Below are 18,182 nucleotides of genomic sequence, written 5' to 3'. Positions count from 1 at the left end.
GACACTATGCTCTGAGCCCACTGGCTGAACGTTCCACCGGTGGCGAAAGTGAAACAGCCTCCCTCCTACCTGAAGTTCTTCATTGGTTCTGGTAACCCCCTCGACCTCCTCTGAAGTGCTTTCCCCTATTGAAGGGTGGGGCCTCCGATCCTCTCCCACGAAAGGACCGCTTACCTCTGCCTCCCTTTGTTCGAGCGGTCATACTTCTGAGAAGCTTGACTCTCGAAGGCGATTGATTGTAAGCTGGAGAGATGGCGTATGAGGTGGAGGCTGAGGCTGAGGGGATATCACATAAATAGGCTGTGATTGACCTTTAGACGTGGAGGGCTGGGCTGTCTGCACTAACGGCACTGTAGGAACTTGTTGAGGAAGCGCGGTTGCTTCTTTTGGTAAGGCTGGAAACGTCTGGGTTTCCTTTGCCCCTTACCTTTTGGTGTCAGGTCTTGCTTTCTCCTAGCCGAAAGACCCCAACGGTCCTTAAGGCTCTGGTTCAACCTCGTAACCTCTGCCTTGGACTTCCTTTACCATAGCCTCTGGGAAGAGATCTGCGCCCCAGATGTTGAAGAGAGTAACCTATTCGGTTCATGACGAATGGTTGCCTCTAGCAGGACATGCTTCCTACAATTCGTTCTGGCGTGGGCAAACTCGAACATATCTACTTGCACCGTTTGAGTCAGGGCTTTGGTCATAAGCTTAAAAATTGGTTCTGACCATAAGCCATGGTTGCTGACCCGCAGACATAGCCGTCATTCGGTTGATTGACCTCTGGCTAGTCGTGTTTTCGAGTCAAATTCCGCTTGAATAAGACTATCAGGGAGCCTGGGCAGCTTTTCACCAAACTGCTCCATAGCACAGTCAGGTTTGAGTTTGCCAGCTGTGAAAGTATTAGGCAAGTCTTCCCACAATTCTCCAATTGAAGGGAGCAACGGAGATGTGGGGTCTGCTTCTTTTAACTGAGGCATGGGTTCCCCTTTCTGAGCTGCTAAGATGGTCGACCTAGCTATCTTGGTTAGGAAAGGGAGCGGGGTACTCTCGTCCATCGTGAAAATGGTAAAGGGACTTTGAATGGTTGGATCTTGGTGTTCGAACAGTCCATGTCCTCTAAACATCTGAGCCATTCTCGCTGAGCCTGGTCTCGAGAATAGAGGACTGTCTCCTTTGGTACCTGTCATCCCTAACCATAGCCGAAGGCGTGAGCCTAGCGTACCTATGAAGGGAGCGGTATGCCTCCTGGTTGAACTCGAAGTCCTCTATTCTTCGAGTTCCAAACTCCGGTATGAGATGAGACCATCTTGGAAGGGGGCGTATGATGCTACTCTCAAGGATTGTTCATGGAGAAAGCGGGGCCAGCGAGTCATGCGGGGGAAGCTGAGATCCGCTAGTGTTGGAGGTTGAGGGAGAGGGCAAGAGGGGCTTTCTCTTAGACCGGCTATAATAGTGTCCTGAGAAGTGATCCTGTCCGACAGGCGGGATATCATATGTTCCATACTCGTCTTAAGGGGAGCCCACTAGGTCGCCCACCGTTGTAACAGGCCAGCATTGGTGTCCAAAGCCGGAGCTGCTGCGGAGGTGGAGGGGAGACTCTGAATAGGCACCAAAGGTAGTGGAAACTGGTGATACTGCCGGGGTGCGGGATTTCTCCTAGGTTTACTCTTTGAGGACTTTGAGCCTGGAGCTAGACCCTTTAGACCTGTCTGGGCCGGGATTACGAGCCGGAGACTTGCGCGAGGAAGAAGACGAGGACGTCTTCTTCGAAGACGATGACGTCTTAGTCAAGGTCATATGTTTGGACTTGATCTTAGGTCTAACCGAAGCCTCTGGAGGAGTATATAACTCATCACCCGTAAAGCCTTGGAAGGATGGAGAGGTTGCAGGGGTAGAAGAAACAGTCACTCCCAAGGGAGACCCTTGGGTACCTGCATTACTTACCTCGGCCAACAGGTCGTCTATACCTACCATAGGTTCACATTTATATCCAGGTTGCGACATCCGTGGAGATATCCTGGTCTTGTTCTGTTAAGAGGCCGCCAGTTGTTGTTGGATAAAGGCAATAGAGGGGTCCGCCTCTACCGGGTCGACGTACCCAGTCGCCATTGCCTCGGGAAAGATTAAACAGAGCTAATCGCTTCTCCAGTATGTAGGGCTGACCCTTGGCGGCGTTCTTGCCAAAACCTCCGACCCAGGCCCGCAGGGTAGCCAATGCCGTATCTCTTACTGCCGGAGCCTGTAAGAGAGGGTATATTTTAGATTTAAGAATCACTTAAAACTAAAACTTAGAATATAACTTAAACTAGATGCCTTAAGTTAAAGTAAATAACGTAAACTTAAGTACTAGAAGAAGCGGAGCAGCCTGCGGAGATGGAATACTTACGCCTTCCAAAAGCTGGCTCACCAGATCGTAACATATGGTACACGTCTCATGGTACCAGACCTGGATGTCCCCGTGCGGAGTCGCGCATGGAGCATGGGACCGGTCAAAACTTCTGTGTCCACAGGGGTCCTGAAGTAGTAGCGGAACATCCCGGATGCTCACAGTTGGTGGCCTGTAAGTGGGAAGACACATGAGTATCTTAAAGGGGAACACTTACAGACTAAGGACAAAGAACTCCGTTACATGCCGGAGCTCGGAAAAAATTTGGGCATAACCCCTCCCTGCATTGCCTGAATAGGCTATAATCCCGGGAGAGGATCCGTTAAAATGAAAGGAGGGGTAGGATGGTTAAGAAACTTAAGATAAACTAAAGATAACTTAAACCTACATGCAATGTCATGCAATGAACCGGACTAGGTCCAGTGAAGCGGAGTGTAGTAACTCAGCAATACGGTACGGTTAGTAAAGACCTACTGTATGCTCCGGTCCAACTACGGTGGACTATACCCTTCCGCTGGATACCAGGCTCCGATAGGGAGGAGCTCTAGTAAGGAGGGAAGGGCGAGATGACATACAGACTCGAGCTAGCCCGGAGCGGCAAGGAAGTAACGGAGGGGGGGAAGGCCAGGGCCCCCCCCACAACGTACCACACGGCCGAGCCGAGAAGCGGAGAGGTCGGAACCAGTCAGGGACTGTCGGACTCCCAGGTCCCTCCGGTGGAGGGGGAGAGGGGGAGCCAGGCTCGGGCATGCGGGGCGAGCAAGGGTCAGACCGACCCACCCCCACCCCCACCCGACTCTATGGGAGAGCGGGAGAGGGGGGAGGGGGACTGGCAGGCGTCTGGCTGACTCGTGATCACGTAGTGACCACGAGGCGGTAAACTAAGATACGGTAACCAGCCTAGGCCAACCAACTGATCAGAGAGAAGCTATCGGGAAGCAACCTGAACTGAAAAGCGTAGCATATAGGACCCATAGGGCTAAAACAAACTGATCAGAGAGAAGCTATGTGGAAGCGACCGAACTGATCAACGGTAGACTAGGCTCTACGAGCCGGGACCTAGGCTAAGCCAGACGCTAACTAACCTCACAGTGACAAAACATATAAATATATATAATAAAAATGAAAGAAAGAAGGTAAAAAAGCAGGAGAAAAAATCCAGGAGTGTGCGACTAGCCCGAAGGCGAGTCTACCACTCAAAGCTAGTCAGGGGCCGATACTAAAGAACCTGGACTAGGGTCTGGATAGAAAAGCCTACATAAGGTGAAATACATACATGTATGACAACCTGAGTAGACCTAACGACGCGGATAATCAAAATAGAGCGTAAATAATAAGGGATGTTCTAGGTATGGGAGACCAAGAACGAACCCAACATGCGGCAGGACCATGCTGCCATGCTTCCAGCCCCCGAGAACGTATTTGTACCTAAAAAACGGCAAATACTGTCTCGGGGACGGAAAAAACTCGCTAACCGTAAATACTGAGTACTTAACTTAGCTGCTGCAATAGCTGCACGCTCCATTACGAAAATCCGAAGAAAGGGCACAAAAATCACAGAGAGAAAAATAAACACGTGTGACTCGTGTGAGCTAACTGAAAAGGATGACCACCAGAGGCGCAGCAGTCGCAAGCATGGGATGGAGTAGTAGTAGTACGAGCTGCTCTCTCTGTGGGACGGCTCCCCTCTTGGAGGGTTTTGTAGTGGGAGATTTCTATTGGCATTTGGCTCGTGGTAGTGGTCTCACTCGCCTAGTGTTCATACCGACACCTCCTAGAGGTGAGCGAGTCAGTTATAATCGGACCTTTTTCTTTATTTTATTTATTCTCTGGTATGTGTTAGTACATTTACCCTAGAAATAATAGATTAAAGGATATTTCGCGCAAGCGACACGAGCTGAGCCCAGAAAAGTTTTTTCAAAAATTCACCATAAATCAAAATATTGTGCTAGACTTCCAATTGTTGCAAAATGAAGGTAAATGATTGAATATTACTAGAATGTAAGAGTTTTAGCTTACAATTGTGTTTTATGACCATTTCGGTCGAGTCAAAGTTGACCGAAGGTTGAAATTTTGGCACTTATCGTTATTTATAAGATTTTTTGCACACATTTTCATATACAGGCGGTCCCCGGGTTTACGATGGGGGTTCCGTTCTTAAGACGCGTCGTAACCCGAAAAATCGTCGTAAGCCGGAACGACGTTCTGAAAAACATGTCCAGAGGAACTTTTCACTACTAATTTGCAATTTTTCTTAGGGCCGTATCTCTAAAATTATCACTAATTTACTTTTTTTCATGTGCAACACTGTGTATTCACAAATTACTGTATATTTTCATTAAAATACAAGAGAGAGAGAGAGAGAGAGAGAGAGAGAAATAACTCCTTAGGTTTCAATAGATTGAAATGAACGTCTGCAGGCAACTTTTTCCCCCTCCCATAAATACATATATTTCTCCAGAGAAGAGAGAAAGAGAGGACTGTGCAATTATGTTTGTCTGTCTATCAATTCTTTTGCTGAGAGCGAGAGAGATAAAAGGAAGAAATAAAAACACCAAATGTATGACAAGTATCTTGTGGGGAGAGAGAGAGAGAGGGAGAGAGAGAGAGAGAGAGAGAGAGAGAGAGAGAGAGAGAGAGAGAGAGAGAGATTGTCCTTACAGTATTTAAAAGAGAGAAATGGAATGATTATTGTATTTAAAATACTCAGATATGAATTTTGTACTTATAGTATTATTATTGGAAAATATTAATGATAAACTCATTACATACACGTACATGAAAATGATCTCATCTCAGGTGAGAGAGAGAGAGAGAGAGAGAGAGAGAGAGAGAGAGAGAGAGATTACATAAAACCATTAAATTCGGTTGAACATTGTATAGCATTGTTAAGCTTGAGTGTCACTCGAGTTGAGGTGGGGAAATTGATACAGAAAAAGACAAAGGGAAGAATTTCTTTTGAAATTAGTTATCGTATTATTACTACTTCTATTATTATTATTATTATTTGAAAATATAATAAACACGTGCATCTACCATAAAAATTCTCTCATCTCAGTAAGAAAGAGGAATTATCCTTACAAGTGAAATGGAAAGGTCATTTTCATCTCTTTAAAATACGACCATTATGAATTTTGTAATTAAAGTTTTATTATTATTAAATAACTGAAATTATCAATATGTAAACATTTTACATACTAGTACCATAAAAATTCTTTCATCTCGGTAAAAAAGAGAGAGAGAGAGAGAGAGAGAGAGAGAGAGAGAGAGAGAGAGAGAGAGAGAGAGAGAGAGAGAGAGAGAGAGAGAGGATGTCAGGACCACGTGATTGCAACACTGCAGCTCTCCCCCAGTTCTTCCCCCTTCTGGCTGTCACAGAACTTGATATATGCTGACAGTTTTAGTACCTGCATCTCGAAAAAGGTTACTGGAAGTTACTTCAAGAAGACTGGGATTTCCTTCATTCTTCCAACTTCTAAAGACAGCCCACTTTGATTGGTAAACTGCGATTGAGGAGGGCCTCCTTGCGGTGGCAATCGCCGTTGCCACAGGTCTTGAAAAACCCCTCGCTCTGGCCAACTTCTTGATAGTCTGAACGCAGTCAGACTCAGAGCTGGGAGGTTTTTTGTGGTACCTCTCTAAGTGGGGCTGTCCGATAGATCTTTCCTTAGGGGCAGAGTCCTTGGAAAGTCTACCAGGAAGGACATCACCTCCGTGAACCAGTCGACCGCTGGCCAGAAGGGGCGATGAGGGTCATCCTCGCTCCTTCTGATGCAGCGAACTTCCTCATCACTTCCCCGAGGATTTTGAATGGGGGAAAAGCGTAAATGTCTAGTCCCGACCAATTCCACAGTAGGGCGTCTACTGCCACTGCTCCCGGGTCCAGAACTGGGGCGCAAATACAGCGGAAGTCTCTTCGTTCGGGAAGTTGCGAAAACGTCCACATGAGGACGTCCCCACAGCTTCCATAGCGCCTGGCATACTTCCTGATGAAGGGTCCATTCCGTCGGCAGAAGCTGTCCTTGCCGACTGAGAAGGTCCGCTCGCACGTTTTCCACGCCTGACACAAATCTTGTCAGAATCGTGACGTTTTGCGACTTCGCCCAAATCAGGATATTCTTCGCGATGGCGAACAGAGAAGGAGAGTGAGTTCCCCCCTGTTTCCTGAGGTATGCCAAGGCTGTGGTGTTGTCCGAGTTTATCTGAACCACTTTGTTTGGAGACTTCCTCTTGGAAGAACCTTAGAGCAACGGTAAACCGCTGAAAGTTCTTTTAGATTGATGTGCCAGGACAACCTGTTCCCCTCTCCAGGTGCCTGACACTTCTCTCCCTCCCAGTGTTGCTCCCCAACCCGTGGAGGACGCGTCGGAGAACAACACTAGGTCGGGGTTCCGAAGCTTGAGCGAAAGTCCTTCCGCAAGCTTCTTTGGATCCAACCACCATGTTTGAGGTGCTTTTTCACTCTTATTCTTCCGTCAAAAACAACGACCTCTTCTAGATCCTGTTTGCGTGACCAATTGCTTGACAGGAAGAACTGAAGTGGTCGGAGGTGCAACCTTCCCAGAGAAACAAACTTCTCCAGTGAGGAAATGGTCCCCAGCAGACTCATCCATTCCCTCACCAAGCATGTTTCCTTCCCTAGAAGGCTGACACTTTGTCTAGGCATTGAAGTTGTCGCCCCTGGGACGGAAAAGCCCGAAAAGCCACTGAGTCCATCTGAATCCCCAGATAGACTAAGGATTGAGAAGGAGTCAGATGCGACTTTTCGAGATTCACCAGAAGTCCCAGGGACATTGCTAACGACAGAGTCGTGTGAAGGTCCTTCAGACACCGGTCTTGCGATGAGGCTCGAATAAGCCAGTCGTCTAGTAGAGAGAGATCCTTATTTCCGCAAGATGGAGCCACCTCGCAACGTTCTTCATAAGAACGGTGAACACCATCGGCGCCGTGCTGAGACCGAAGCAGAGTGCCCTGAATTGGAAAACCTTCCCTTTCAGGACAAACGCAGGTATTTTCTTGATCGGGGATGGATGGGGACGTGAAAGTATGCGTCCTGAAGGTCTAAAGAGACCATCCAATACCCCGGTCTTAAGGCCTGCAAGCACGGATTGAGGTGTCTCCATCTTGAACTTCTGCTTGGTAACGAAGCGATTTAGACTGCTGACATCCAGAACGGGGCGCCACCCCCCTGACTGCTTCGGCACTAGGAACAGACGGTTGTAAAACCCCGGAGAACTCCGGTCGAAGACCTGTTCCACCGCCTGCTTCTCGATCATTTGATCTAGTAGATCGTGAAGCACTTTCTGCTTTTCTCCCTGATACGAAGGAGACAAATCCTTTGGTGTCGAAGACAGCGGGGGTAACTTCAGGAAAGGAATTCTGTACCCCTTCTTGACGATGTCCAGAGACCAAGCGTCGGCACCTCTCTCTTCCCATGCTCTCGCGAAATGTAGAAGTCTGGCTCCTACCGTGGCTGAAAGACTTCCCTCTCACTTCTTGCTCTTGGAAGGAGCGGGAGTCTTGCCTCTGAAAGAGCCTCTTCCTCGAGGGGCTGGCTTCGAGGAAGAAGCAGATCGAAAGGGCTTCGATTTCTTCAAAGCAGAGGACCCAGAAGACGAAGTAGTTGTAGGCTTCCTAGAAGACTGTGCCAGAAGGTCTTGGGTTGCTTTCTCCTGGAGACTGGCAGCTATGTCCTTTACCATAGACTGGGGGAAGAGATGTTCTGAGAAAGGAGCGAAAAGAAGATCCGCTTTTTGCGCTGGCGAGACCGACTTTGCAGTAAAATTGCAAATAAGTGCTCTCTTCTTAAGCAGTCCCGTGCTGAAATGAGCAGCCAATTCCTCAGAACCATCCCTGACGGCCTTGTCCATGCAAGACAATACACTGGACAGCTCCCCCAGACTGATGGAATCAGAACTCCTGGACCTGGCATCCAAAACTCCTAGGCACCAGTCAAGAAAATTAAAGACCTCTAGTGTCCTGAAGAGGCCTTTAAGGTGAAAGTCTAACTCACTATGCGTCCAAGAGACCTTAGAGGAAGACAGAAAAGATCTTCTGGCGGCATCCACAATACTACCAAGTCTCCTTGAGCTGAGGCTGGAAGCTTAACTCCGACGTTTTCTCCCGTCTCATACCACATACCAGCTTTGCCACAAAGTCTTGAAGGTGGTAAAGCGAAAGAAGTCTTGCCTGAAGCTTTCCTCTTTTCCATCCAATCATGGACCTTTCGAAAAGCTTGCTTCGTAGAAAGCGACTTCTTCATTTTCACAAAGCCCGAGATCTTAGTAGCTTTGGATGACGAAAACTGAGAGGGAGGAGTACGTGGAGCTTCAGGTTGGAAAGTGTCTGCAAAGACTGACTGTAGCAAACGAGTCAAAACCTTGTAGTCCGTCGAAACTGGAGCCAACTGCTGTTCTTCGTCCACTTCGACGAAAGCGTCACTAATTTCCTCTTCAGACACTGGAGAAGTCGGAGGAAGTAAGGAAGAGTCACGAGCTTTCTCAAAAGAGAAAGAGCGGCGAACAGGAAGAGTTTCCCGCTTACGCTTGCGGAGGTTGGTAAACTGACGTCCGTAGGCGCGCGCGAATTTTGGTTGTCGTCCGGAAGCCAATCTACTGGCGCCGACTGAAGCGCGCTCGACAGCAACAGGTGTACACCTGGCGTCCACTGGCGCGCGCTGAGCGTCCACTGGCGCGCGCTGAGCGTCCACTGGCGCGCGCCGAGCGTCCACTAAAACGCGCTGAGCGTCCACTGGCGCTCGCTTACCTTGCACCGAATCACGCTCGGCGTCCACTAAAGCGCGCTTGACTTTCACAGAAGCGCGCTCGGCATCTAAAGAAACGCGCTTCTTATCAACAAGTTTCGTAGCAGCGGAAACAACCGCTTCACGAGAGCGAGAAACGAATTTCTCGCCTCCTCTAGAAAGTTGGAAAGTGTCTGCAAAGGTTGGAAAGTGTCTGCAAAGACTGACTGTAGCAAACGAGTCAAAACCTTGTAGTCCGTCGAAACTGGAGCCAACTGCTGTTCTTCGTCCACTTCAACGAAAGCGTCACTAATTTCCTCTTCAGACACTGGAGAAGTCGGAGGAAGTAAGGAAGAGTCACGAGCTTTCTCAAAAGAGAAAGAGCGGCGAACAGGAAGAGTTCCCGCTTCCGCTTCCGCTTGCGGAGGTGGTAAACTGACGTCCGTAGGCGCGCGCTTGGCGTCCGAAGCCAATCTACTGGCGCCGACTGAAGCACGCTCGACAGCAACAGGTGTACACCTGGCGTCCACTGGCACGCGCCGAGCATCCACTAAAACGCGCTGAGCGTCCACTGGCGCTCACTTACCTTGCACCGAATCACGCTCGGCGTCCACTAAAGCGCACTTGACTTTCACAGAAGCGCGCTTCTTATCAACAAGTTTCGTAGCAGCGGAAACAACCGCTTCACGAGAGCGAGAAACGAATTTCTCGCCTCCTCTAGAAAGTTGCTGGGGAGCAGAACGAACTCTAGAGGGAGACTCAAACGGAGAGAGAGACGAGCGAGGAGATGAGAGGGAGAATGCCTCGACCTCTTCACAGGAAGATTGTCATCCTTCTTACGGCAACATGGAACAGTCTCTCTCGAAGAAAAACATCTCGAAGTTGCTGCTGAAGAGACTGGAGAATCTTGCTTGTAGGTGAAGCCTCCTTTTCTGGGGAGGGGCTGATCCTGTGAGCAGGCGAGTGGTGAGGGGACGCCTTCTTCCTACTCCCAGGAACCGCCACTTCACGCACCTTAGAGCGACTGCGGCGCTCGAAAGAAACATCTAGGAAAGACTCCGCTTCCGAATAATCCTTACGCTTCTTCTGCGGAGGAAAAGCAGCAAACGCACTATCAGGCGACGAGCAAAGTTCCGGAGAACAACTTGGAACCGTGAAAGCGTCCCGAACGCGAGCCGTCCTTTTCAGCGAACGTGATGCGGTATGAGAGCTCCTTGCTGCGGGGAGGAAGCTTCAGAAGAAGAAAAGCACTCCTTGAGAAGACGTGCACGCGCACGCTCCTTGGCAGTCTGGGTAGGTTCGTCAGAAGCTGCCGAAGGCACGCCAGATCGGTGGGGGTTCCTCGTAACCCTCCTTCGACTTTCGACATGCTCTCTCCCCGTAACCTGGGAGTCAAGCAGAGGTCTAGGTCTAGAGGCGGAATGAGGCCGATCTGACGCACCCTCCACTACACAAGGGGCACTTTCACTGCACTTCTCTTCACTTTTGCTCTCCAGAGCTAACACTTTTGATTCTAAGTTACGAATCGATTCAAGAATTAGCGATAAAGTATTACCTTCTACCGACACTGCTTCAGGGGCCGGAGGCAACACTACAGGGGTAGGAGCATAATCTACAGAAGGTTTGGGTTAGCAGGAGAATTATTAAAATCTTGCCTTCCTGAAACACTCCTGGAGGAAGACCTCCTTAACCTATCTCGCTCAAGTTTCTTAAGATACGCCTTCCACTCAGACTCTGTTAATCTTTCACACTCCTTACGACTTTCAAACGTACATTCATTCCCCCTGCAAAACTTACAAACAGAATGTGGGTCTACTGAAGCTTTCAGTAGCCTACCTCTACATTCGGACATAGAACAAAATCTAGCGCTAGCAGAACTAGACCCTGACATCTTGATCAAAGAAAAATCAATACCAAATTCAAATCAATCCAAAGTCAATGTGTGCCAAGCCACCGATCCAATTCAGATACCAAAGAAAAAACCAAAAGGGATACTCAAGTAGCTAGTAAGTTTCCAAAATCTGGACGGAGGTGCTGCAAACAGGTGTTTCCAGCACCGGCGACAGAAAAATTATGAATAGAAAATGGGAATGGTTCCTGATACCCGCCTCCCAGCGGCGGGAAGGGAATGGGTACTAACCACCTGACTCCCACTGCGTGTGTCGTAAGTGTTTAAATTTCTGTCGGATTCGGAAAAATACAGCTATATATATATCTGGACAGGTAAGTTTCATGAACAAATTTCTGATTTTTTCGGAAGAGTTACCGTTCAGACGTAAGGAAAAGTTTTTTTTTTTAAATTCACCATAAATCGAAATATTGTGCTAGAGACTTTTAATTTGCTGCAAAAATAAAGGTAAATGGTTGAATATTACTAGAATGTAAGAGGTATACATTTGGTATTTGAACTTTCAAGATAGGCAGTTATAAGAGCTTTTAGAGGGGTTCTAAGTATTTGCGGGTTTTAACTATTCGCAGGGGGATCTGGTCCACACCCGCCACGAATACTGTATCAGAACATGGAAATATGCATCCTCTGTATCTATGGATGTCATCCAAACACCCTGGCAAATGGAAGACATAATGGAACAAACTTGTCTCCAGCCTGAATTTTGTCTTCGACATGGTGACATTCAGCGAGCTGATGTCTAGGATGGGCCTCCAGCCCCCTGACATTTTGGGTACTACATTCTCTACTACTTCTATAGTCCCTTTTTCTATGAGAGACAAGATTTCTTCTGAGAGGGCTACAGCCTTCTTTGAGCCTTTGGAGTAGGCTGTTAATGCCACTGGAGAGTTGGATAAAGGTGGCCTTTCTTTGAAGGGAATCATGTACCCCTTCCTCATTACTCCAACTGTCCATGGCTCCGCTCCTCTGTCTCACCACCTCTTCCAAAAAGGAAGTGGTCTGGCCCTACCAGATTCCAGAGGGCTGGATTTTCAGTTACTTCCTGAAACTTTAGATGAAGATTTCCCGATAGATCTGGAGACAAATCTACTTCCAGATTGAGACCTAGAGATGGACCTTTGTCAACTGCCACAAAAGGGCCACATCTGAAGTGGAGAAATTGTCCTAGGTGGTTGTGTTGACACTTTCTTAGGATGCCTGGAGAATTGGGGCAAAAGATCCTGCATACTCTCTTTCTGGAGATGTGAAGAAATCCCCAGAACTATGTCTTGTGGGAAAAGATGTAGACAGTCCAATGGTGAAAAAAGTAGGGCCGATTTCTGAGAAGAGGTGATGCCCTTAGAAGTTTATGAACGCCAAACTTCCCTCTTTTTCAGTACACCTGTAGTATATAGGAAAACCAGTGCTTGTAAGCTATCCATTACTCCTTTACCATACAGGACAGTAACCCTAACCAGTCCGAGGAGAATTCATCCTTAACCTTACGAGTTGAATCAACAAGACCAGAGAAGTCCCCTGGGAGGAGGCAGAAACTGCCAGAGGAGCTTCCCTGGTGGAGTTAAAATTGGTGTCTTCTCTTAGACAATCTAGAAGGAAGCAAGCAAAAGATGGCTTTGCCCTGATCCCTCTTTTCTGAAAGCCAAATATCAATCTAACTCAGGGCTTTCTTGGGTGAAGAAGAAAGGACTTATTTAGGCAGCATTGCAGGATCTACTAGCTGACCTTCCATGTGAAAAGGAGAAGCGGGAGCCGATGGAGTAGCAGTAGAAAAGAAACCATGAAAAGTTGTAAGTAGCTACTTAAGCAAAGATGAGTATGTAGGCCGAAGGACGAGTATCTTGAAGAGCCCATCATCATCCTTAGCTGAGGAAACTAGAGACAATGCTAAATCTGGCAGTTGTGGAGCAGAAAGAGTCTTCTTAAACATGTTTAGATTGTTATCTAGCTTGCTCTGGTAAGTTACTTATATAAAACACAATAGCAAGTCAATTGAAGAAGCATTCCTCACAGGCGGCAGACCCTTTTCCAACTAAAACAATCTCTGATGTTCTGTTGTTATGTGATAACCTTCTCTTGTTCTCTGTTATTACATCTAACAAGTTACAATTTCTGAATCCAAGACCTTATTATTAAGTTTTTCAAAGAGTCTTAACCTTCCCTTTTTGAGATGAAAGCAAGTCATTGCTCCTATTTCCATACTAACTTTGACTTGTCTGCAAAGAGTGAAGACTTTATGCTGACTTGTCTCCAAAGAGTGAACTTCTGTGCAGTGATGATAAACCCCAACAACAAGAACTTTAAGATCAAGAATCTTAGTAACATGGATCATCTGTGCAGTTTATGTTGGAAGACATGCCTGCCACTGCCTGCACATAATGAAACATGCTTGTGATAGTTAAGTTGCACAAGAGCCACTTTCCATTTCATTTGTCCTATGTTCAATGCCAACTCAAGTCCTTCATAGATTTACAATGGCATACAACTATACTGTCTCTATGAACTAAGGACTGGGGTCTGAGAGGGGATACATAAGTCTATTTTCTAAGTTATTAGTAGCCAGTGTCTTGCTTCCCAAGGTCTTGGGTGTGGAAGGGAGGCTTGGACACTAATCACATGTACAGTATGATCAAGTTATAAGATGCTGTGCATAAGTGCAATGATCTGTTCCTTGCCTCTACTGGTCATTAGCAACTTCTAAACTTGTGACTCCTTGTAGAGAGATACAGTTATACCCCAACCTTACGCGAAGTTAGGTTCCAGACCCACTCACGCAAGGGGAAGTTTCGCATAAGTTTGGCACTGTCTCTGAATCTAAAACCATGAAGTAGTGTGAGGGCTAACTATGGACGAGAGAGAGAGAGAGAGAGATACGCAAGTCATGTGAGGTTGAACTCTAAAGGGGTGTTATCTTTAAAAAGGTGTGAATGGGATCACATCTTCTGAAAGTACATTACCTGCATGTGCTGTAATTACGTAACAGTACATAAAGATTGTACCAGCACTTTTATCCGAGGTTAAGAAAGTAATTTTCACAGAATGACAACTTTGTTATGTCTCCGATATGTTTTACTAGTAGATGATCATGGAGGTCTTATATAGTGACAAACACTGAATTATGTAATGCCTTTGTATTATTTAAAAAAATGTAAACACTATACACAAAATCTCCATACTGATTTTACACTTAAAAGCATGAAAACTTATACTAATTGTAGTACAATAGTACGTACTTCAGATATTAAAGTGTTTCTAAAGGGCTATCATCTTTGAAAAGGGCAGTAACTTTGTGAATGGGTATCGCATCTTGTAAAAGTACGGATATACACTAACTGTAGGTGCTGTAAATACCTTTGTATCATATTTATGCATGTACAAAAATAAAAAAAAACAATTCATTTTAATAAGGATTTTATGCAGAATAGCTTTGATACTTAAAAAATGTGCATACTAAATCAAACATAAACACTTCTGCAGGGCTTTGCAGTGTTTCTGGAGGATTCGCAAATGTTCGCGCTTTGTTTAGAACTCGCGTATGATAATTAATAGTTAGGTTCCAATGAAAAGTTTGCACCATTGTGAATTAGCGCAAATTGAATCGCGTAAGTTCTGGGTATTACTGTACAACGTAAGAGTGCCTTAAATGACACATTGCTAATTATGCCAAAGGTTCTTTGTAGCTTTTCATCAACCCTAGATGTAATGATTTATTCCTTTTACTTTTTAGCCATTCACTCTGATTTCTGCTTACTTAAACCTTGCTCCAATTTTTGGTTCTCATACTGGAATAAATCCCTCAGCCGAACCTGATGAGATTCTAGAAACATGACTTTGGTCTCAAACTATGGTCATTTATAATAACTACTACTGGTTTATCTCATGCGTTGGGTGATATTGTAAAATTCAACCCTCCATCTTCCATGTTTTCTATAAATACAATACGTACCTAGTTACCTTTTTGCTTTCAAGCTTACTAAACATGACACTCCAAACATGCCCATTTGTTTCACAAAGAAGCGCAAACGATATTAGGACATGTAATGTCAGAACTGCATGGATCACCCACCCATGATTACACATTAAAATGCAGAAAAAAAAACAAATACTGTACAACATATAGTCCTTCAATCATGATATCGAAGGAATAAAACCACAACCATAATGACAAGGGCAGTAGTAAATTATTGTAGTAAACAGTACCCAATAATTAACTAATGCAAACCTCTAAATAAGCATTTATAAGGGTGCCCACATAAGAAACAGGAATGGCAACCTTGCATCACATATAAATAAGGTTTGTTTCTGCACAACTGCAATCTTATTTATACAGTACTTCTAACAAAAAATTAAATTCACGACATTGAAAAAATATTGAGTTTTTCTTTGTTTGTATGGTGCTTTTACGTTGCATGGAACCAGTTGTTATTCAGCAACGGGACCAACGGCTTTACGAGACTTCCGAACCACGTCGAGAGTGAACTTCTATCACCAGAAATACACATCTCTCACTCCTCAATGGAATGGCCGAGAATCGAACCCGCAAACACCGAGATGGGACGCTAATACCATAAAAAATATTGACCGAGTTACACTATTATGGAGTTATACAAGAAGTACATACGATTAGGTAGTATCCTTTTAAACTAGTGCACACTGTAATTGAAATAATACTTTCACATTTTCTGATCCAGCATTAGGCAACATTCTTACCAGGAGTTAGACTAACTAGTACTACCGGTAGAATGAAAATGTTCTAAGACAATTACGTACTGCAGTGATTATCAACGCGCGTCTTACAAAACTGCTGGGGTTCACAGTTAAATACACCCAGTGAAAAACACTTATATGACATCCCAAAGATTAAGTCCAGCGATAAAGATCTTATCATATCTTATAAGTTTCTGATGATACCGGTGGGAGCATTAAAAACCTTTTTAATATTCAGTTTCTTTCTTTTTCTTGCAAGATAATTTTCCAAATTTTTTAAATGCCTTTATTTTTAATGACTGACAAGGATGGAATAAAAAAAATGTCATTTTTATACAAAGGCAGTACATGAAAATGGTCAATTAAGCAGCCATTTCACACACTGCTCCCAACTAACAAATTCATGTAAACTTATAGACTACTCCTTTTTTCAAGATTTTTTTTTTTTACATACAGTACACCTAATATTATTTACCCAGAAAATGCTATTCAGGTATTTTGTAGAACGTATACAGTAATGAGAAAAGCATATGCCATATGCTCAACCCTTAGTGGAGGGTTAAAAAAAAAACGGATTTTGACGTAAGGAAAAATCTATTTCTGGGCGATTGGCTCGTGTCGCCAGCGAAATATCCTTTAATCTATTATTTCTAGGGTAAATGTACTAACACATACCAGAGAATAAATAAAATAAAGAAAAAGGTCAGTATAACTGACTCGCTCACCCTCTAGGAGGGTGTCGGTATGAACACTAGGCGAGTGAGACCACTACCACGAGCCAAATGCCAATAGAAATCTCCCACTACAAAACCCTCCAAGGGGGGAGCCGTCCCATAGAGGGAGCAGCTCGTACTACTACTACACCATCCCATGCTTGCGACTGCTGCGCCTCTAGTGGCCCACCCCCCCCCCCCCCCCAATCTGAAGTTAGCAGACAATCTTGAGCGAAGGGATGGGTAGGGGGGGTATTTCGCTGGCGACACGAGCAATCGCCCAGAAATAGATTTTTCCTTACGTCAAAACTCCTTTTTCTGGGCTCAGCTCGTGTCGCTTGCGCGAAATCGTACCAGAGAAATAGCACAAGATTGTAAAGAAAGTAAACAGAACAAAATAAAACAAATTAGGTCTCAAATAAAAGATACAAAATAAAAGAATGAATATAATTGCTAAAAGATACAAATACACAGTAAAACAAAATCAAAAATATGCTTAAATTACCCTTAAAAGTAATTATGATAATAATATGAGGTAATTTACATATATACAAATAGGTATAATGATTACCTATAACAATAAACCTGTGTAATAACATGTATCAAAATAGAAATAGCAATTAATATTAATGTTATATAAATTTATAAAAATATTTGATAATTCACAAAACAATATATATCTTAGGAATGTATATGACTTAATATACAAAACCCGTAACCATTGTACTATGATGTATCCCCTAGCATAAAAATAAGGGGATAACATCTACGAGATCAATATGGTGATCATATGAGTGTCCCTCATCATACAAAAGGGACAATATACAATTATAAAGCAGCTAAGACACAAGGTGAATGTTAATGAACAAGGTAGGAATAGACGAACTGTTGGGTGAGGCAGGTAGAAAGGAGGACTGAATCTTCTACTATAATCTAGCTAGAGTCAGGGGAAACTATGGTTACACCCGCTGCTACTGCTGGGAATTTCAGAGCTTCCAAGGACTTAAGGTAGTGACGTTTGAACACTGCCGGCGATTTCCATCCGGTATACTTCTTTAAATCATCAAAATTCATGTGTTGGAAGTAATTGATTGAGGTGGCTACTGCCCTGACATCATGTGCTTTTGGAAAGGAGTCAGGATTGGCTTGTTTGATAAAGTACAGGATCTGTTGCCTGATGCCTTTAGTGGATAAAGTACCACCTTTTTCCCTTCTAAAGAGGGGTCCCGATGAGGAAGAGGAGGTCCTGGATAGAAAGGCTCGTAAGGTTGAAACTGGACAAAGGGAAACATCTTGCGGAAGGGGTAGTACCTTCCAAGGTTCCCACCTCATCAAAGGATCTTCATTCTTGGCTAAAAAGCTACGTTCCGGAGAAAGCAGCACTTCCCCTGTGGGAAGGAATTGAATATGATCCGGATCTCTGGATAAAGCCGACAGTTCTGAAATTCTTGCTCCTGAAGCTAGGCTTAATAAAAACAGAGTTTTTCTTAGGAGCATCATAAACGAGCATGTGTCATTATCGGTTTCGGAAGCCAGTTTAAGAACATCGTTTAAGAACCATGAAACTGACGTAGGTCTCATAGAGGGCCTAAGTCTAGCACATGCTTTAGGAATAGACGAGAAATAGGTATCTGTCAAGTCTATGTTAAATCCAAATTGAAATATCTTTTTCAATGCTGACTTGTTTGTCGTAATCGTGCTAGCTGCTAAACCTTTTTCAAATAAGGATCTGAAAAAGGATAT

At 44.8% G+C, this 18,182-nt stretch overlaps 1 protein-coding gene across 7 annotated transcripts in view; it reads right to left on the bottom strand.

Annotated features, from left to right (window-relative positions):
- The window catches only part of LOC135222805 (natural resistance-associated macrophage protein 2-like), a 184,773-nt gene that overhangs the window by 135,163 nt on the left and 31,428 nt on the right, over positions 1 to 18,182 (bottom strand). Inside the window, exon 1 of one of the 7 annotated variants that reach the window (XM_064261103.1) lies at positions 15,790 to 15,852. The exons of 5 other annotated variants lie outside the window; for them this stretch is intronic. The gene's annotated coding sequence lies outside the window, so the exon portion shown is untranslated. Of the gene's footprint in view, positions 1 to 15,729; positions 15,853 to 18,182 lie in introns of those variants that run through there. One more of the 7 variants, XM_064261102.1, reaches the window with a different exon arrangement.

The sequence above is a fragment of the Macrobrachium nipponense genome, chromosome 8 (assembly GCF_015104395.2).
Source record: "Macrobrachium nipponense isolate FS-2020 chromosome 8, ASM1510439v2, whole genome shotgun sequence".
In the NCBI taxonomy this organism is placed as follows: domain Eukaryota; kingdom Metazoa; phylum Arthropoda; class Malacostraca; order Decapoda; family Palaemonidae; genus Macrobrachium; species Macrobrachium nipponense.
Note: the sequence above shows the minus strand (reverse complement) of the source record. Positions and strands in the feature narration are given on the sequence as shown.